Here is a 23,037-nt window from a genome sequence, read left to right on the forward strand (position 1 = left end):
CCTGTAAGCTGAAGTTTTATTCTGAGAAACATTCAAAAACATACAAGCTGGCATTACATTGCTCTCAACCCGTGATTATCTCTAGAAAATTTTAATGCAAAGAGAAAGAGAAGGAGAAAGCAGAGACCGGGAGGCAGATATGAAAAGGGCTGTCTCAGAGGGCTTGAAACCATTTCAGGAGTAGAATAGCTGAAATGAAGACATGGAACTCCATTTCTAGTCTATTTCTTCCTCCTCATATTCCTCATGGTGGCTACATGTGCTTCACAAACATAGCATCAGGACTGGTATACAGCTCAGAAGCAATCTTAGACTTAAACGCCCCAAATGAGTTCCAATATGTCCAAATATTTGGAATATTGTGCTCCAAATGAGTTCCAAAATTTCCAAATATTTGGAATAGTCCAAACGAAAATAGTCCACTCCTTGTGAGAGCCAATCCAAAACCGTTCCTTTAGGTATCCACCAAGGGATGGTATTCTCATTGTAAATTCTTTGTCACCACTATTACTGGCTGTATCCTAAGTCTTTTGAGGAAGAGCTGAGTTCACCACTTAGGTTTCAGAAATGAATGCTCAATTTATCCAAGTTACATTTATATAATGAGAGAAATAACAATTGTTTATAATTTAGCATAAACAAAAAAAGGTTATTCTGAAGGTCTTGTTTTCAAATCACTTTAAGGGTAAATACCACCTTGCCTCAAACACAGAGTCTATATTTAGTTGATGCTTGACCAAAAATAGATGCTTTTTAGAGAAGCAACAAAAGCTCAAAAAGGCATCTGTTTTACAATCCTATATATAATTATAGATATAAATGTCAGAAATCAATAATGTAGTTTGACTATGAGCCTTCAAAATCCCAAGCATGTACTAAACTAAGCAATAACAAACAAAATCAATGTGTCTACAAGAGAAAGAGTTATCAAAGGCTTCAAAACCCACAGAGGAACACAGGCACTATGGTTAAAAATTACTTTGACTTATTTCTTCTTAAAAGTGCAAAATAAATGTATTTCCCCTTTCTACAGGCTTTTAACTGTCTGACAGTTGTGAATTCACAAAAGATTAAGTATAAAAAAGGAGATTTTTAGGAATTCTTGAGAAGAGGACAATGTTTAAATTCAATAATAGATTAGTAGCTGAAATATATAAAGAATATCTGGGGAAAAAGAAAGAAACGTATGTGAAATCGAACAGAAAAATGACAAAGTACACCAGCCTAGTCACCTAAAGGTATTAATCATAGCTATGTTAAAGCCCTTGTCTATCAAAGATCTGAATCACCTGTGGGTCTGCTTCTATGGTCTATTAAGTCTCTCTCTCCCTCATCAGTTGTTCATGGTATGCCTGGTAAATTTTGATTGAATGCCAGATGTTGTTAGATGAAAAATCATAGAGACTGCATAATGTTATCTTCTTCCAGAGAAGGTTAGCCTTTTCCTTTGCTAGAAAGATAAAATAGAGGTTGACTACCTTAACCCAAGCCAATCACGGAACCCCAGGGATTGCAGATGAAAACCTGTCTGTGTTCACCTGGTGTATCTATAACTCTAATCCTTGCCTTCTCAGCCCACAGCCCTGCTGAAAATTCCACTCTGTTTTTAAAGCTTTTCTATTTGGCTTCTTAGCTTCCTGCCCACTTAACACCAGTATTCAACAAATGTCTTGAGGGAAAAACTGGCAGTGTGTTGGATTCAGTTCTCCACCCCTCCCTTCTTAAAAGGATTCTGACTCCTTAAGGCTCTAAATTTTGCCTTTTAAGCCCCACTAGACTGACTGAAATTCTGCTAGTTTCTCTCTCTCTTAGCAACAGCTCTCTGCAAGTCCCTTTTCCCAGATCTGCAGCATCTTCCCCCATACCTAGAACTGGCAAATGCCCCAAGGATAAAAGCTACTGCAGAACATCCATTCACCTCCCCTTTTCCTGGGATTTTGTCCCCCTAAGTATTAATTGCCTCAGAAGCTCTCCAATGCCTTTAAATATATTTTTTTAATCTGGCTTTTCTAAATCCCTTAAACCTTGGTGGGAGCACTGGTCTGCTGTAAGTGCTCAATCATATCTGGAAGCAGAAGTTCAAGGTACATGAATAATACACAGATGAGGCAATCTGACATATTTACAGTAAAATTGTGAATGCCCTGTGACCCAGGGATCCCACTTCATGTACAAGTGTGCTTAGCACGGAATTGTTTGTAGCAGGGAATTGGAGGCATCTTAGGTGACCGTCACTAGGTCAAGGGATAAGTAAATAGACACACAGTATAGGGTTCTATGAGGCAGGTGGAAGTAATGACTAGATGCAAATATATCCAACTTGATACACCTCAAAAATACAGAAACACAACAAAATATATAGCCTAAAGCCAAACCAAACACACAAAGACACAGACACACACACAAAACACTACATATATTAGAAGAATATATATATACTCAACACAAATACATTAGAAACAGATGCCTACAGAAGTGGCTATCAGGAAGGAAGGGGGAAAAATAAAAGAAAATAATGAGCAAACACTTTGAGAGCTCTTATTGTGTACCTGGCATTAGTCTAAGAACGTTACATTGACTTATTTAATTCTCTCAATAGTGCTGGAAGGCAAATGCTATTATTATCCTTATTTACAGTTGAGGAAACTGAGGCACAGAGTGGTTAAGGAACTTGCTCACATTCACACAGCTCGTAAGTGGTAGAGCCAGGACTGAAACCGAGGAAATCTGGAATGAGAGTCTATGCCGTGCTGCCTCTCCCGGGAGGCTTCAGATCAACAGCAGTATTAATGCTGAGGAGGATGACTACTTCAATGCTCTGCCTCAGAGATCCCAAAGCTAATCAACCAATTACTTTATCTATGTATTATCAAATGAGAATAATTGGGTAAGGTTGATTGCATTGAAGGCTTCAATGCCTTTCCACCAGGAGCTCATCTTTCACGAAAAATATTTTCTCCGTTTCCCTTCAGCATAGAGTCCAAACTATTTTTTTTTCTTCTCACCAAAGCCCCAGTGTATGGTTGTGTGAGTCCAAACCATTTTAAGCGTGTAGTCAATGATAGTCAAACAATGGTTATAATCTCAACAGAAGCATACGGTTTTATGTTCTGTGCTCCTTTTATTTGAGAATCAAAGGCATGATCTTTGGCTAGGTCAAGTCCCACTGTTCCCCCTGGAGAATGGGCCTCACAAAAACAAAAATAAAAGACACTTTGGAATGTCCAGGGAAATATGAGGGAATTGAAGGTAGAGAGAAATCCAGACAACTGGGCTTAAGGTGAGTTCAATACCACGTATTGATTTGGGTCCCAGGAGAAGTCCTAAAATGCTTCTTAAAGTGGAAAGTTAAACAGAGAAGTAAATGAAAATAATTCTGAGAACACTGCAATCAGTAAATGGAACGGTCAGCAAGGGGAGAAAGAAGGAGGAGACAGTCACCAGTAACCACCGCTTAGAAGAATGTGCCTGTTGACTAACAAAAGCAGAGTTTTAAGAAATGAGTGCAAAAAAAAAAGAGTGAAGGAGTGGGGGGAAAATGGAGGAGAGAGGAAGGAGGAGAGAGAATGAAGATGAAAGGGAGGAACAGCAGAGAGTGAGAAATGGGAGGGACAGGAAGGAAAGAGGGGGAGAGAGGGAAAAGGAGAGGGGAAGGGAGATAAGAAGTAGGAGACAAGAAGAAAGGGGAGGGGGAATTAAGATGCAAGAGCAGAGGCGACAAATTATCCATTCAGTTTCACAAAAATAAATTTGCCCTTTACAAAGTGGCTGAAAATTTTTCAGGTCTATTCCTTGGGGAAATCCCAGCAAAGTGAAAATCAGTTGCTTCTACTCTCCCCATCGCCTCCCTGGCACACACACCTTTTTTCCTTCACTGTTTTGACAGCCAGAGCTTATGTACAGATTTAAAGGGAAAGGACACCAGATGTCCTCCCCATGGTATTCATGGGCACATCTCTCTCCAGGTGCGATGTGTAAGCCATTTTTTGTTTGATCTCAGGTCCAGAGCCTGCCTATTCCCTCTTAGGCTTTATATCACAGGGTGCTAACCACAGCTTCATACCCCTTTGCCTACTAGCTTCTGTTCCCTTATCCAATAAATAGGAGGCACTGGTGGGAAACAGGCAGTTAGGAAGAGAAAGAAGCCAGAGTATTTCTCCCCATTCTCCTCATTGGAGGCAATGTCTCCAGTGGTGCCTATGCCCCTTCCATGACCTCAGCTCCTGCCAGTCATGCCTTCTCAGAGTTTTCATCTCCAGCCTGGCCCTGGCTCCTGGGATCTGGTAGCACTATCTCATCCTATTGTCCCTCCACCCTAGAGATGCTAGCAGCTTCTTCAGTCATTCGTCTCTGAGGTGAACTACCTTGCCTTGTCTTCAGCTCCTGCAATGTCTCTGTATTGAAGTCCTTTATTCAGTTCTCTCTACTGAACCATCTGGCACAGCCCAGTTTTCCTGCCTGGACCCCGTCTGAAACACTTGCCAAGCAAGTTCATATAGTATAGGATGGCACACAACCCACCTCATCACTTCATCATCATAGAAAGCTCCACTGGACAGCACCTACATTCCTAATGAATCAGAGCTTATCCGGGATTTGTCAAGCCACATCCAAGAAGAAGTTTCCGGGGTGTACAAGATGAGAACTAGGCCCTATTAACTTTGGCTGATGGCATTGAATGAATTAAGGGATTAAAAAAAACCAAGTGTACAGAATATTATAGTTATACTGGAAATAATTCTCTTGGGTGGTAGGCAGAGTAATACCCACCCCCGCCCCAAGTTATCCACATCCTAATCCCAGCAATCTGTAAATACTTGCTCTTCCATGGTAAACGGAAGTTTGCAGACATGATTAAAGTAAAAGTTTTGAGCTAGGGAGAGTATCCTGGATTATCCTGGTGGACGCAATGTAATCACAGGCTCTTATAAGTGAAAGAGGGAGGCAGGAAGGTGAGAGAAGGAGATGCGATGATGGAAGCAGAGGGTGAAGTGATATGATTGCTGGAGAAGGTCAGAGGCCAAGGAATGCAGACAGCATCTAGATGCTAGTAAGCCTAGAGCATTCCAGGCCCTCCCCATACCTCAATTTTAGCCCATGAAATCCATTTTAGACCTCCGACCTCCAAAATTGTAAGATAAATTTGCATTATTTAAAGCCACTAAGTTTGCTTTAATTTGTTATAGCAGCAATAGGGAACTAATACAGCCTGCAAGGGTCATCCACCCCAGGGGGCAGGAAACACTAAAAGAACTGTAGACACTCCTGGGAGAATCATGGGCATCCCAGGCTCATGAGAGAGCAAAAGGAATGGAAAAAGTGATAACCCTTTCACCAAGGCCAACTAGTCTCAACATTAGGTCTCAATGGGCACAAACGTGGGGCTCCTAATACAAACTAGAGAAAGACAAGAATTCATCAGAACCTTAACGGCAAGGAAAGCACCTGATTTTCAATCATGGAATGTAATAATGTTATAAAGCTGCCTTTTATCACATTTCACAGTGTCCTGTCTATAAGGACACAGGGAAATTTTCTGAGTTCATTATCAGAAATAAGTGCATTTCACCTATTTGACTGGTTTGATCTTACTTAATGGATTCTGTGAAACTTGTTCAGATCATGCTTCCCCTTCCCAGTGGCCATTAGAAGATTTAAGGCCCCAATTGTGGCCCACCTATGACCACAGTGTAAGACTTTACGATACGCCTTTTGTGGACTAACCTCACTTCTGACTCCATTATATTTTCCTACCTTATTTTCCCTTTACTTGCATTCTCATTTTAAATTTATTTGTTCCTTATCATACATACCTATAGAAACAAAATTAAAATCCTTTTGACACAAGATAGGGTATATATAAGTGAATAAACAAATCAACTATCAACAGTGGATGCTACTGGCAAGAAAGAATGGAAGAAGAGAAAGGCATGCATGATAAATGTCCAAAGGTCTAATGCAATCAGGAGTGAATATGATAATCCTGGGGTAAACACATTTTCAGTTAAGTCAGGATGTATATTGAAGTATACCAGTTAGGTAAAGGAGGAAAGAGTTTCTCCATTAGACCTCCATCAGCTCGCCATCAGTGCTCTCCTTAATGCTACAGACAGACAGTAAAGAAGAACTGGTGAGTAGGGCTAAGATTTGCAGACACTAGAAAAACCCTAGGTTGGGGGTGGGGCACTCAGTAAATGGACGAATGTGCTCAGATGTGGTTCTTGGCACTCACCATATTAGCCTAAGTAATTTTTCATTCCTTTCCAGAAAAAGCAAAGAACACACACATAATTCAGGTCATATCATGACTGCACATAAAACAGACCAAGGCATGTTCCTTTGGACTCCTCCATATAGCTTTCCATCTTAAATGAGATTGTGCAGGCAGCCTTTTAAATCTGGGTAAAAATAGCCAAGACCCAAGCAGCTGCAATTCATAATGATTATTTGAAGATTTATAGTATGCAAGATATAATCACCACCCAAATTAACACTATAAATGAAAGGCATCAGGTAACTGATCTTCAGACCAAAAATATCCTGACAGCAGGGAGCATAATTGCTTATTTATACAAATGGTCTGTGCACTCAGGCATTCTGTGTAAATAGATCATTATAGCCATTTCCAAGACATTATAATCCATTAAGTAAATTAGACATGCCGTACAAGTCCTAATGATACAGTCCGATGACCAAATACCTCCAGAAACATTTGTCCAATTTGTCTCTCAGACCTGCCTGACTTGAAGTGAAGGCATTCAGCTGAGAAAGCTACCAAGTGGTTCTATTTTGAGAAAAGGCAAGAGCAGAATCTCAAGGTTCAGAGAGTTGATGTTTTCGTTCTGCTACTGAGCAATTAATGATTATTCAGAACCAACTCCTACATTTAAAGTCACTAAATTATGACATTTTTGATAACCACCAAATCAGATTATTCTCTTTATTCATCACATATAGCTAATGATTTTCTTCTGAACAGCTTGAGAAGGTTTCATCTTTCTTTCTTGCTATTATGACTTCAGATTGCCTAAGAATAATAACTCCCAGGACTTTTCCCAGAGCTGTTGTACCCTTCATTATCTCTTGCCCGGATTATTCTGGTAATCTCTTATTGGTCTCCTTGCCTCTGGTCTCTCTTTCTCCACTCATTTACTACTTGGCAGCAGATAAATCTTCCTTAAGCAAAACTAGTACTTTGTTTTGCCACATATGCTAAGGCATATATGCTCATTTAATTATTAGAGTAATCTGGGAAAAACTAGATCATTTCCCTGATGAAAACTGTTCTGTGATTCCTCATTGCCTAGAACCAAGGTGACCTTGAGTTTCAGTCTGCCCAGGAGAGTCCCAACTTACATCCACTGTTCTGATGCAATTCTTAAGAGCACTCCCTTTCGCTCTCAAAAGTGTCCCAGGTTTGGACAATCATATTATTGTTCAAATAGAAGGTAAAGCTGAATCTCTGTGGCTTAAGGTTCACACCAACCTGAGCAGGAGTTGCTCCAGATGTAATTGTATTAAACACAAGCCCGGGACCCCAGTAAAGCTGAGGGGCCAACTACCCACCCTGTCGCCCTTCACCTAAACACTTACGGGACAGAGAACACTGCCCTTGAGAATCATGGAGCCTACAGGCTAGACGACCCCATCTAATTCAAGCAACTTCACTGCTTTACAAAGGAACAAACTAAGCCACGACTAGCTGACGATGGAGCCAGACGGGAATTTGTGCCTCCTAACTCTTGGCCCAGGACGTTTTTCATTCTGCAAAGCGTGTACATCATCAGGAAGCTGTGAATCTGGCACAGACTTTTTTCCCAGTATTAGGAATAAATTTTGGAGGGAGCTGTTTACATTTCTGCATGCCCAGCAGCCAAGGTAGCATTTAAGAGGACTCGACAGGGTGAGGGATGCAATCTGTTCTTGGGAAGCAGTAAAGCTAAATGACTCAGAGAGAAATCACACCCACAACCTCAATTTCATTAACACCACCTGTGCACTAAAGAAAGGCAACATCAGTGCACTTTCAATTAAAAGAAACTGGGGCCTCACACCCACTACTCAAACAAAATTATAAATGGGTCTGTAGCTTCTTTGGTGCACTTGTTTCTTCTCTGGTCCACAGGCTCTGAGCAGGAGCTCAGCTCCTTGGCCGGCATCTCTTTTCTGCCCCTCTTTCTCCCCTTGCATCTCTCCACCAGGAACAGGAGAGACGGCTGCTGAGCCTGAGTCTCCCCATCATTGCTGTGCTGCTTCCAGGGTCACACTGGCCAGAATAGTGATAACAAACAATGGGTCCCCTCAGCCACGTTACCTCACACCATATTTCGTCCTTCTGCTTTGAATTGTTGCAGTCTAGCAGCTTCAAGGGAGTTTTAGGAAAGGATTAAAAGTGTGAAGTAGGCAGGGGGGAGGAGGGGAAAGAGAGTTGTTCAATGGGTATAGAGTTTCAGTTTTACAAAATGAAATATTTCTAGAGATCTAGTGCATCACAATGTGCATATAGTTAACACTACTGTACTGGACACTTAAAAATGGTTAAGATGGTAAATTTTATGGTATATGTTTTTACCAAAAAAAAAAGTATGAAGTAGGTGTGATGGCTAGTTTTACGTGTCAACTTGGCTGGGTTATAGTCTCCAGCTGTTCAATCAAACACTAATCTATGTGTTGCTGTGAAAGTATTTTGTAGATGTGATTCAAGTCCATAATCAGTTGACTTTCAGTAAGGGAGATTATCCTAGATAGTCTAGGGGCCTGACTCAATCAGTTGAAAGGCCTTAAAAGCAGACCTGAGGCTTCCCTGAAGAAGAAGAAAGTCTGCCTATGGATAGCAGCTTCACCTCATGTCTGAGAGTTCAGCCTGCCCTTCCTGGCCAGCCACCTGGATTTCAGACAACCCTTAGATTCTGAACTTGCCTTACCAGCCCCCACCATCATATAAGCCAATTCCTTGCAATAAATCTCTTAATATCTACTCCCACTGGTCTGTTTCTTTGGTTAAATCCTGACTGATACAGTGAGGAGAGGAGACTCTTGGCTTTTCTACCCTTTTGTTATAGAATTATATAGCAGGAGACAATGGCATAGATTTCCAATTGACATATATTTTAGGCCTAGCCAGGTTCACGCCTTCCAGTAGGTAGTTAGACCCCCATGGAACTAGTCCCCTCTGGGGTTCATTCCCCTCCCTCTTTTCTACTCCAACCCCCAAACTTTAATATTTGCCCATCACAGCTTTATATACAGAAGACTTCACAAAGAAGAGGCTCTCTCCAGACTAGTGATGCTCTATCTTGGCTTTGCTTTAGAATCCCCTGGTAAGCTTTAACAATACTGAGACCTGGCCCTACACCTGACCACATGGACCTGAATCCTGGGGATGGGGCCTGGGAGTGATTTTTCATAAGCTCCCAGATGACTCTATTGTGAGTCAAGGTTGACAGGCGCTGGATTCAACTGGTCAGTTGTAATCATAACTTCAATGCCACCTGAAATCACTCCACCCTAGATAATCTAGATGTGATTGTCTGAAACCCCACTCACCACTTGTGGAAAGTCCAATGTTCTTGCCAAGATTTCTGCACATTTACTAGGGCACTTATGGTCCTGTGGTAGGATTGCCAGATTTAGCAAATAAAAACACAGGATACCCAGTTCAACAGCAGAATTTTGCAATTTATTGGAAAAGGCTGAATATAGGACATTTAGAGTGTCCTGACAAAGTCAATACATGGTTCAGGACAAAATCATGAAATACTAGGGCACGTTCTATATATACAGGATACCTGGCCACCCCTCAATCCAAGCTCCTTCTCTCATTGAATTGGTTTGATTTATTAAGCCTACTTGCAATCCTACATGTTCTGTCAGGGTTCTGCATACATGAATTCACATGTACATCTCACCTCCTGTCCTTATGTGCACGCTTGTGGGTGAAACGACTTTTCTGGAGGTCTGAGGAAGACCAGTGGTGTAGTGGTTAACTACGGTGCTCTCTGCTTCGGCAGCCCGGGTTCGCTGGTTCAGATCCTGGGTACAGACCTACACCACTTATCAAGCTATGTTGTGGCAGTGACCCACATACAAAATAGAGGAAGATTGGCCACAGATGTTAGCCCAGGGCCAACCTTCCTCACCAAAAAAAAAAAAAAGTATCTTGTTCTACATCACTATTGTCACTTCACTACATCATATAGTCTCTTCCTCTTCCTTTTCTATCCTCGCTTCTCTTCTCTGCTCTTCTCCAAATCCAAATGCCCATTCTTTCCTAATGAAAAGTAATTCATCAACCTCTATAGTTTCCTTCTCACCATCTACCTGAAATACCTTACCAAGACATAGTCTTCAACAAAGATAGGCCCTTCTTTATGAGGGACTCTGGTGCCACCTGGAAAGACATTTATTTCTCACCCAGTTCCACGATTATGCTAATATTTTCTATGTCAACAAATACTAATTTGGGGTCCTTTGAGTTTGGGGAACTGTTTTCTGCACCTCTGGTTTTCAATAAGAGAGAGCTGCTTCTCTTTTACAACCAAAATTGGCCTTCTGAGTGGACTGATGTGAGCTAGAAAAGCTGGCTTGCCTAAAACTGCACCGTCCATTAGCCTGACTGGTTAGCCAAAATGTACAATGTTACTAAGTCAGCCTTTGGGCTTAATGCAGTTTTCCAACGTATGCTAATCATATGCTAATCATCACCATTACCTGGGCCACAGTTTCCAACCCCCAGCCCAGACTTAGAGAACCAGAACCATGATGGGGATGATTTGAATGATTAGCCAAGTTTAGGAAACACTGGTCTAAGCACTTACAGGCCCCGTTAAAATGCAAACAAAGGCTTTTCCACTATGGAAGGATTAACATAAACTGGTTCAGTTGAGGAGTCTTGGCGTGAAGATCCAGTGTGGCAGTTTGCCTTAAATCTCTGGGTCTAATTCTCATCCGTTCATCGGCTGGGCTAGAACAAGCTCTAAAGTTTCTCCCAACTCTAGCATTCTAGGATTCTGCACCATTAGGTCCTATAATGAGGCTTTCAGACCACAGTCCAGGGGACTGACACATGGGAAGGAATAAAGCCAGGGAGAGAGCAATTCTAAGAGGGCACAGAATGAGAAGGGAAGCAAAGCCTTGTTGGAAAGGATACTTTAACCTGGAGGATTCTGAGTCCAGCGGGAACACAACTGGCACTCGGGGGAGGGAGCACAGATGGGGATCTCTGTGACATTAGATCACGGTGCCTCAGGACAGTCTTGCCCAGGACCACCCTTTATCTCTTCACATAAAAATGGTCAGATGTTCCTGATTTCCTGAGGGATAGGCCAGCCTACTTCAGCTCCCACTGAGAATAGTAGCACGGGTGTTAAAACAGGTGAGATGTGATATCACTGAAGCACTAATGGAGCAAGCTGTTTCATTATCTAGAATACCTCAACTTTCTGCTCAGCACACATCTAACACATACAGGCAGTTGACTCAACTCCGAGGTGTAACATTTAGAAGGTGATCTGCAGAAACTCTTTCAGATGTGCCTGGAGAGTATGTCAGATGCAGGCTTAGGCATTCATCAAGGGCACAGAGAGGGAAACAGCATTTTCAATGACACTTATTCATCCTTTAAGAAATGGCTGCCCATCACCCCAGTGCAGGATCCCCTAGTTACTCCATCACTTAGAAATGGTTTGATGTCTGAACAAATTTTAATGTCAGATATGAAACCTTCAAATCACCCATGCAAAGTAAAAAAGTAAGTGGCAAAATGCCATTTATACTCATTGTTCAGATAAGACTAAGATTTTCAAGAAGAAAATCTAGGATACTGATGGAAGTTTCAAAGCAGTAACTGTAACTATTCCAAAGAAATGCAACCAAATGGTTGAAACACTGGTAAATAAGGCCACATTTAAAGAATGTTAATTCCATATAAAATAAAAAAATAAGAGGATGGGAGTGTAGTATGTTAAAAGAAGAATAGTGTGGGGCCAGCCTGGTGGTGTAATGGCTAAGTTCACACCCTCCGCTTTGGTGGCCTGGGGTTTGTGGGTTCGAGTTCTGGGTGCAGACCTAGACACAGTTCATCAAGCCATGCTATGGTGGTGTCCCACATACAAAATGGAGGAAGATTGGCACAGATGTTAGCTCAGGGCCAATCTTCCTCAGCAAAACAAAGAATGTACTGAGAACTCTTTTCATAAAGAGTTTCCTTAAAGGAAAAGGAAAGAAAAAAGGGAGGAGAGGAAGGAGGCAAGCTGTGCTCATCTGTGGGGTTATCGGCTACCTCGGATGGAGCCTCAGACCTAGCACATTAAGATGTGTTTCTCAGGGGGCCGACCCAGTGGCATAGTAGTTAAGTTCACATGCTCCACTTCAGTCGCCTGGGGTTTGCAGGTTTGAATCCTGGACGTGGACCTACTCACTGCTCATCAAGCCATGCTGTGGCAGCGTCCCACATATAAAGTAGAGGAAGATGGGCACAGATGTTAGCCCAGGGCCACTCTTCCTCAGCAAAAAGAGGAGGATTGGCAACAGATGTTAGCTCAGGGCTAATCTTTCTCACACACACACAAAAAAAGATGTGTGTCTCAGGAGCCCCATAGGAACAGCCAGAAGACATAGTGAAGGAGGGGGAAAGCCAGGAGTCAGAAAGCCTGAGCTGCACCTTTGTGACCATGGGCAAGGAACATGGTTGCTGGGCCCATTTCCTTCTTTATAGATTGTGCATACCATGCCAAGCTCACACCATGATTAAAGGATTGAAATTCTGTAGAAGTCCATGGTCTGTAGTAAGTGCCTAATAAGTACTTCCTACTGATATGACCTGACATTCTCATCATGTTCTCTTATTATTGCTATTTACTAGAGGCCTTCTGGATGCAAGCACATTATAAATTGTCAGATGTTCCCTATTTAGGAGCAACTACATGGCTCCAGTAACATGTTATCAGGCCTGGTTCTGCTAATCAAAACCAACATACAAATGTCAGAATTCTGAAGACTAAGAAATAAGACTGACAAGTTTTGATGACAAGAAAGTAAGAGGAAAGAATAAGGACATATTATAGGCCTGGTAGGGTTGCCCAGACAATAAGAAGTCAGAATGAGGGCCCTGCATATTCCACTGGATGAATTCTCAAACCTGAGAAAACAGAGCATTGAATACAAAATTTGACTCTCTCACAAATGTGCTTCCAGAGAATGTCTAGTAGTTTGCTTTTCAAAGGGCACCGACTCTGGAGCCTGGCTGTGGGTCTGAACCTCAGCCTCACCACTTCGGAGCTGTGTAATCTTGAGCAAGCCACTTAATCACCCTGTGCTTTGCCTCCTCAGATGTACAATGGAGAGAATGCTAGATTGTATCCATAATGTTGTGAGGTTACATGTGCCTAGCACAGAGGGAACACTGTAAAAAGGGCCAGTATTAGGATTAACATCATTGTCATTTACTCAGTAAGATCCCACAGAAGCCCTGAGTAAACCTTTTAACTACTTAGTTGCATCTGTTACTATTATTTTTTATCTTTAATTAATTTAATACTCTCATTAATTAAATCTCTGAAAATCATAGGTTTTATAAGCATCAACATTTTTGAGTTCAGAGGGTTCCTTTTTCCAACCAGTTTAAGGATTCACACATAATAGGTTAACTTTTTTTTTTTTTTTTGGTGGGGAACATCAGCCCTGAGCTAACATCCATGCTAATCCTCCTCTTTTTGCTGAGGAAGACCAGATCTGAGCTAACATCTATTGCCAATCCTCCTCCTTTTTTTTTCCCCAAAGCCCCAGTAGGTAGTTGTATGTCATAGTTGCACATCCTTCTGGTTGCTGCATGTGGGACGCGGCCTCAGCATGGCCGGAGAAGCGGTGCATCGGTGCGTGCCAGGGATCCGAACCCGGGCTGCCAATAGCGGAGCACGCACATTTAACCGCTAAGCCACGAGGCCGGCCCTAGGTTAACTTTTAATAATTCCCAATTGAAAAAATACACTAATTCAATAATTTTTTAAAGTAGAATTCTATTAATTTTGTAAAACTACTTGCTAATGGTTTTTTAAAATTCAACCAACAAAAAACACAAGAAAAAAATTCCAAAAGTCACTCCAAATCCAAGTACCTAAAATAACAATTACCAACATCACACTCACACAAATCCAGGCATTTTCAAGCAGATAGAGAGACAAATGATTTTAGAAAAATTATTTACACTTGAGAGAGTATTGAGGAGAATTGAATTGGAGAAGAAGAGAGAAGGGGAGGCCTGAGTGACTCAGGCTATAGGAATTTGATGAAATCTCTTCCAAAACTCTCCCTCATTTTGTTTGTAGGTTGTGGCAGCAAAGAAGAAATCCTAATCCATCCAGTGGACAAGATGGAGAACTTTACTACATTTGGTCGTAATCACATGTGTTACAGCTCCTCTCCTGAAAGTTAGAATTAATCTAAGGCAGGGTGCTCTGCCATCCACATCAGCCCCAAGGGCTGACCCTAACTTCAAAAGCCAGCAGCAAACGGAGCTGTAACCTCAGCAGTGACCATCTTGCCAAATACAGCCAATAAAGTTTAAATCACTTGAAGTTCAGCTCAAAATAAATATGTTTCTAATCAAAGTGTGTTTTCATAGATCTTCACTGAAGCTGACATTCTTGGCTTGGGAAGCAATTGGACTTTTATCTCTAAAGGCAGGCTTGTGAACCGAGTTGAGGAGGCGAGTGGCCACAGAATTATATGAACCAAGCTGCCACAGAGATTTAACTATTTTTGACATTCATACGTAACAGAGAAGGGAGAGAACGGGAGTAGGATGTTTAGAATTATCTGTGTACAAACGGATACAGAATCTCTTCCACCATTTTTGGTCTAGAATAAACAAATTATGTTTCTTCTATTGCATTGTTGTGCACTGTTCGTTAACCCACGGTCAAAATGCATATAAATAACTCCACTTTTTAGCAGTCATGTCCCACTCATTTTGTAGAAAATTAGATTTGCTCCAGAGCTACAGTCTCACACATTTCTCTAAGCAATTTATATTTTAAGAACTTCTAATGGAGTTATAAAAACGTCTTTTTATAAATACCGGCAAATAAATATATCTGCCACAAGATAGTTTTAAGTATTTTAATGAACATATTAATAATCTACTCTTTTAAATCACCCTTTATTATCACTGATCTAAAGGATGTGCCTTAGAGAGTTTCTGTACCAAGAGGATTATTTTAAACAATCCTCTCAAAGAGAGTTTGGGAATTTTTTTTTTTTAATAAGAGATTTAAAAACTGCAAAAGGTAAATTAAATTATATTTTGCCATAATGCTCAATATAAAAAAAAATTAGTGATCCCTGACCATTAGTCAATTGGTCATCAATCTTTATGGTCAGGTCCAGTAAAGGAAAGTGACCGCTTGTTATGGACTGAATTGTGTCCCCCCAAAATTCATATGTTGAAGCTCTAACCCCCAATGTGACTGTATTTGGAGCTAAGTCCTTTAGGGAGGTAATTAAGGTTAATTGAGGTCATAAGGGCGGGCTCTAATCCAATAAGACTGTTGTCCTTATAAAAAGAAGAACAGGGGCCGGCCCGGTGGCGCAAGCGGTTAAGTGCGCGCGCTCCGCTGCGGCGGCCCGGGGTTCGCTGGTTCGGATCCCGGGCGTGCACCGACGCACTGCTTGGCAAGCCATGCTGTGGCGGCGTCCCATATAAAGTGGAGGAAGATGGGCACAGATGTTAGCCCAGGGCCGTCTTCCTCAGCAAAAAAAGAGGAGGATTGGCGGATGTTAGCACAGGGCTGATCTCCTCACAAAAAAAAAAAAGAAAAGAAGAACAAACACCAGAGATATATCTCCCTCCTCCTCTCCCTCCCGCCCCCTCTCTCTTTCCTTGTGCAGGCACAGAGGAAAGGCCTTTTAAGGACACAGTGAGAAGGCAGCTATCCACTAGCCAGGAAGAGAGGTCTCACCAGAAACCAACCCTGATGGCACCTTAATCTTAGACTTCTAGCCTCCAGAACTGTGAGAAAATAAATTTCTATTGTTTAAGCCACCCAGTCTGTGTTATTTTGTTATGGCAGCCCGAGCTGACTAATACACCCCTCAAGGAATTCAAAAATAGTATGATAAATGCTATGAAAAGAGGAGGAAGCTGCAGAGTACACAGCAGAAGCACCTAACGTGGGCTTCGGTCAGGAAGGGCTTTGCAGAGTAGCAACTTCTAAGCTGAGATATAAAGGATGGGTTCAAGCAGCATTTCTCCAAGTGTGGTCTGAGGACATCGGGGAGACTCTGAGACTTTCTTACAGGAGTCCTGTGAAGTCTTGCCTTTTCCAACTGTTATGGGTTGAATTGTGTTCTCCAAAAAAGATATGTTGGAGTCTTAACCCCCAGGACCTCAGAATGTGACCTTATTTGGAGATAGAGTCTTTACAGAGATAAGTTAAAATGAGGTTGTTAGAGCAGGCCCTAATCCAAGATGACTGGCATCCTTATAAAAAGGAGAAATTTTTGACACAGACACAGACACGGAGAATGTCATATAAAGATTGAAGCTATGCTGTGACAAGCCCAGGAACTACCAGAAGCTAGGAGAGAGAACGGAGCCTTCTGCAGCACCTGCACAAGGAGCATGGCCTTCCTCACACCTTGATCTCAGACTTTGAGCCTCCAGAACTGTAAAGCAATACATTTCTGTTGTTTAAGCCACTCACTTGTGGTACTTTGTTATGGCAGCCCTAGTGAACTAGTACACCAACTACATATCTGTTTAAGGCCAGATTTTTTCATGTGCTTCAACCAAAATAATATATTGCAGAGCAATATGAATTCAAAAACAGATACGAGACTCCAGTGTCTTCTACTGAGCCAAACAGTAAAGACATTTGCAAGAATGTGAAACAACGCCACTCTTCTCACTAAAGCTTTTTGTCTTATCAAATATAGTCATTTTTATAAAAATTTTATCATTATTATTATTTTAAAATGAAACGATAAATATGTTTTAAATTTCTTTTTTTATTTTATTTTATTTATTTATTTTTCCCCCAAAGCCCCCGTAGACAGCCGGATGTCATAGCTGCACATCCTTCTAGTCGCTGCATGTGGGACGCGGCCCCAGCACGGCCAGAGAAGTGGTGCGTCGGTGCGAGCCCGGGATCCGAACCCGGGCCGCCAGTATCGGAGCGCGCGCACTTAACCGCTAAGCCACGGGGCCGGCCCTTAAATTTCTTAGTTTAATTGCTAATACAGTAAATGCTGACAGCTACAACCCCCATCAATAAGAATTCTTTGGGGTCCTCCATAATTTTCAACAGTTTAAAAGAGTTCTGAGACAAAAAAGTTTGAGAGCTTCTGGGATCGAGTTAGCCAGGGAAGGTGGGGAAAAGATGGTCCAAAACAGAGGAACAGCATGTGCAAAGGCCTGGAAGATGAGAAGGAACCGCCAGTTGAATGTAAGTGGAACATAGAGTACAAGGGGGCAGAAAGATGGGAGAAGAAAGTGGAACCAGATCACAAGGGCCTTGTAGGACTTGTTAAGGAGTTTAGTTTTAAGCCAAGAAGCAAAGGACTGACTAACAATTTTTATTTGAGGGAAGCTCCTCTAAAAGCAGTAAGGAGGATGGATGGAGGGGACAAGACTGAAGGCAAGGAATTAGTCAGGAGGTGAGGTAACTGAGAACAGACAAAATAGTGGCAATAGGAAGAGGGGATTATGTGAATCAATAAAGAGATATTAAGTTGAATCAGAAGGACTCGAAGATTGTTTGACATGGGAGGTGAGAGGCAGAGAGACATTTAATTTAGAATAACACCCAGTTTCAGACTTGGGCAGCTGAATGGTTAGTGGTACCACATAGTGACACACGAAATAAAGGTGAAGGGTCAGGTGTAGAGGAGAAAAAGTAATGAGTTTTACAGGTAGTGTCTCTGAGATGCCTGAAGGACATCCAAAAGGGGTTGACCAGTAAGCAATTTATGATATGGACCTGGAGCTCAGGAGACAGGTATGGGTTGGACACACACATTTGGAAAACATTTTTATACAAATTTTGATTTAGCCACAGATGGATGAAAGTATTGAGGGTGAGTATATGGAGTACAAAGACAGGAGGATCAAAGATGTAACCACTGGAACATCACCATCAAGAAAAGGGCAAAAAATTAGGAGCCCCAAAGAAGGAGCAGTCAGAGAAGCAGGAGGAGATCTGGGGGAAATAAGCAACACAGAAGCCGAGAGAAGAGAGATTTCCATGAAGAAATGGTGTTCAACAAAGGCAATGGACAGGTGAGATGAAAAAGAATTGGAAAGTGTCCACTGGGATTAATATGAAGGAAGAAATTGTTACCTTGGTAATAAAAATTTCATTTGGATGACACCTTTCCCCTCAAGCAAATGTACGTTTGCATTCATAAACAGCTCCTCCCCACCCACTCACCCCTCTTTATAACAGTTAAATTTACTGATTTAAATGAGATCTGAGGAGTTTTCTGAGGGAAATATTAATTCCAACTGAGCATACAACAGAAGGAAGGAACATGATCTTTCTAATTTTAAAAAATGCAGCTAAGCAACAACTGAGGTCCTGTAGGAATAGTACAGTTCAGAGATCACAAGGACAGCATTAAGAGGCTGCCCAAACTGATTCAAGAACCTCTAGAACTTCCAAAATACTAGCTGGAGATTGCAAAAGGAGCTGGAAATTCTGAATTAGGAGACTGAAGCTTTGAGCTATTGTGAACTTCTTGATAGCCACAAGCTGATGAAGTAAGAGGACATTAGAGCCACAATGACTACTTGAAGAGTAGGATGTGTTAGGGTGCTTTTAGCTGCAAGTAAGAAAACAAGCATAAAAAACAAAGGAATGTCTCATATAACAGAAAATTCAGAGATAAGGCAGGATCCAGAGTTTATTGATCAACATAGTTCAGAGCTGTGAGCAAGCATCCAGTTTCTTTTTGTCTCTCCTTTTTCCTGTGCACATTATCAGAGTCTTTGTAATGCTGTTTTGTTTTGGTTTTCTCTGATGGCTGTATAATTGTCACCAGTGGTGTTTGAAGCTACATACTTCTTTATTACCATCCATAGAGAGAAAGACAGTGACTTTCCATGTCTCTTCCTTAAGAGCAAATAAAAACATTCCCCACTGCTACCAGCAAACTCTCCTTGTGTCTCATTGGCCAGATTTGGGCCACATGCCCATTCTCAAACCTATCACTGGCCAGGGTGATGGGATTACACTTAGACCAATTAGGTTCCCTTTTCCAGAGCTGAGGGGAGAGGCAGCATCCCCTCAGCAACTTGTCTTGCAAGAGGGTGAAGTGGATACTGGAACAAAATTCAGGCCTGTTAGGAAGGAGGGCAGGGTATTCTGCTGGAAGGCAATGCACAGTGTCCACAGCAACTCTGTCTAAATACACATAAGAAAGAGCCAGCTGATAAGGAGTTAATAGCCAACTTATATAAAGGACTCATACAATGCAATAGAGAAAAAAACCAATCTGATTTAAAAATGGGCAGAGGATCTGAATAGACATTTTTCCAAAAAAGACATACAATGGCCAACAAGTACATGAAAAGGTGCTCAACATCGCTAATCATCAGGGAAATGCAAATCAAAACTACAAGGAGATATCACCTCACACGTGTTAGAATGGCTATTATCAAAAAGATAAGAAATAACAAGTATTGACGAGGATGTGGAGAAAAGGGAACCCTCGTGCACTGTTGGCGGGAATGTAAATTGGTGCAGCCACTATGGAAAACAGTTTGGAGGTTCCTCAAAAAATTAAAAATAGAGCTACCATATGATCAAGCAATCCCACTTCTGGGTATTTTATCCAAAGGAAACAAAATCACTAACTCAAAAAGATATCTGCACCCTCATGTTCATTGCAGCATTATTTACAATAGTCAAGACATGTAAGCAACCTAAGCGTCCATCAACAGATAATAAATAAATCATGGGGATGTAATGTACAGCATGATGGCTATAGTTAACAATATTGTATTGTATATTTGAAAGTTGCTGAAAGAGTAGATCTTAAAAGTTCTCATCACAAGAAAAAAAATTTGTAACTATATGTGGTGATGGATGTTAACTAAACTTATTGTGGTGATCATTTCACAATATATATATATCATATCATTATGTTGTACTCCTGAAACTAATATAATGTTATATGTCAATTATATCTTAATTTAAAAAAAAGAAAATAAACAAAGAAGGTGCCAGTAAGGGAGAAGCTTAAAAGCACAAAAAGGGGAATAATACTTCCAGCCAGTTATTCAGTCCTGAGCCAACTTCCCTCAGCCTCACAGCAGCTCCGCAACTGGTTTGGCTCCTGGAAACCATCTAATTTTTTTTTTTTTTTTTTTTTTTTTTGTGAGGAGGACCAGCCCTGAGGTAACATCCAATGCCAATCCTCCTCTTTTTTGCTGAGGAAGACTGGCCCTGGGCTAACATCCGTGCCCATCTTCCTCTATTTCATATGGTGCGCCGCCACAGCATGGCTTAACAAGCGGTGCGTTGGTGCGCGCGCACCCAGGATCCGAACCGGCGAACCTGGGGCCGCCGTAGCGGAGCACGCGCACTTAACCACTTGCGCCACTGGGCCAGCCCCTAAAACCACCTAATTTTAAGTAGCCAAAGCAAAAGGTCATTGTGAAAGTTAAAGCATGATAAAAACAAAGATTCTACTTCAAAGCTGAACGTCAATGACTTTCAAAATATCTGTTGTTTGGTGCTATCTGGACCTCTGCTTATTTGCATAAATGGTGAAAAATCAAATACTCCTTCCTCAGCTTCTTGCTCCATTTCCAGCAGACGTACTTAACCTATCTTTATGTTCCAGCTCTCTGCTTCCCCATAGTCCCCATGCTTTTCAGGCCACAGTAATGAGAGTATGTTCTCTTGTGACTGTTTTCTAAGCCTCATTTGATACAGACGGGTCATGATCTAAGAGGAAAGAGTAAGCTTGTAGGCTCAGGGTCTGCTTTGTAATGGAGCAGGGGACAAAAGATGTCCTTTAGTTACTGGTGTGTTTATCACAAAAACAGCTTGGGTTTTAAAACCCTGGGCATTAAATATTCTAATTCCCCCACATGACTCCTTCTGTAGCAGCCCAAAGGTCAAGACATACAGAAGGAATTGGAACTCCACAAAGTTGTCTCTTCACTGAGCACAATGAAACACAATGAGAGTATACAGTCGGGCTAGTAATTAAATGAAACAAATCATGCTGACATGGCTCCAATCAACCCGTGGAATTTTAGAGTTAGAAGAGACCTTCAAGACAATCTAGCCCTCTGTGGTAGGCAAAATAACGCCCCCCACCCAAGATGTCCACTCCTAATCCTCAGAATCTGTGAAAGTGTTACCTTACATGGCAAAAGGAATTTACAGATGTTATTAAGTTAAGGAATTTGAGATGGAAATTATCCTAGATTATCCGGGTGGGCCCAGTGTAATCACAAGGGTCCTTATAAGTGAAAGAAGGGGGCAGGAGAGTCAGAGATGGGATGTGCTGATGGATGCAGAGGTCAGAGGGATATAATCGGTGGCTGGAAGGGGTCCTCAACCCAAGGAATGCAGGCAGCCTATAGAAGCTGGAAAAGAGAAGGAAACTGATTCTCCCCTAGAGCCTCCAGAAGGAATGCAGCTCTGCCAACACCTGGACTTTAGACTTCTGACCTCCAGAACTGTAAGAGAATAAACTTGTGTTGCTTTAAGCCACTAAGTTTGTGGTAATTTGTTACAGCAGCAATAGGACACTAATACACCCTATTACCTCATTTTATAAATGACTCCTCCCTCCTAATACCTGCCACACACTGAGATGCTTGCACTTTTTGCATTTCCTTCTATTACCACACTTACTGTAACAATATTTTTGTTTGCTATCTCTCTAACTAGACTCTGAGTATCTCCAGGGTATAGACTTTTTCTTTTTTCATCTCCAATAATACCTAACACAGACTTCTAACCCACAGAAATCATTTAATAAATATCTGTTAGCTGGAAGAAATCCAGGAAATAAAAAAATATAAAATTAGGGCCCCATGTAAAAACCCCCAGATGGATCCTAAATCATGGGAAACTATTGACAGCACCCTCCAGCTTCGTGGTTATGTGTTACCCTCATGCCAGAACATTTAAGAAAAATCAACAGCAAGATCTCTCTCTAGTAAGGATATGGGATGTGAATGCAGAGGTACGGCTCTGGTGTTTGAGCTTCAGGATGGTGTGCGTCTGTACACCTGAGCAGGGATTGTAGGTAACACCCTGTATGGCCTTAACAGAGAGCGTCCTGGGGGAACAACGTGGATCCTCCCCACTGAATCCTTCCACGGCAGAGATACGAAATCCCGCTCAGTGACCGAAACTCCACTCCCTGTGACTCTGGAGTTGAGCTCTCCCTGGCCCCCACTCTCAGGGCCCTACAGTGTCAGTGTGGTGTCCTTCGGGCCAGAGCTAAGCCAGGAGGGTGCAGACCAAAAGCACCAGAAGGACTCCCAAACCAGGCCCTAGAGGACACTGAGGGCCACAGCCGCAGAAGAAGCGGCATTTTGTTGTCAAGTCCAAAAGTCCAGTTTAGGGTAACAATTTGGAGAAAAAGTCAAAGGCGTCAGAAGGCAGGAAGCCCTGGGATGGAGTGAGGGATTAAAGTAAAATCAGAAAGGAGTAAGAAGGCCAAAAACACTTCCCATGAGGGGGCGCAAATGCCATGGCACGTTTAGATTGGACCTCGTCTGGGGATATGGGTGGGCGGCTGGTTTTAAAGGCTGGGACAAAGTTACCCAGAGCACACTTCTCTGAGGAAAGAAGGGGTTAGAGTCAAGGAGAAGGCCTTTAAGTTTGTATCCTAAACTATGCAGTCAAAATGCTGCAGGAGTAACTGAAGTGGTATCCGGGAGACCACATTGAGCCCCCAGTGTTCTCTGCAGAAATAGAAAATATTCTCCAAACTGGGGGGGCTTCCTGGTTTCTCAGCTTCATCGGGGAATAGATTTATCCCCTTGAACACAGGGTGAGCTCACCAATCACAGCT

Source organism: Diceros bicornis, chromosome 20 (genome assembly GCF_020826845.1).
Source record: "Diceros bicornis minor isolate mBicDic1 chromosome 20, mDicBic1.mat.cur, whole genome shotgun sequence".
In the NCBI taxonomy this organism is placed as follows: Eukaryota; Metazoa; Chordata; class Mammalia; order Perissodactyla; family Rhinocerotidae; genus Diceros; species Diceros bicornis.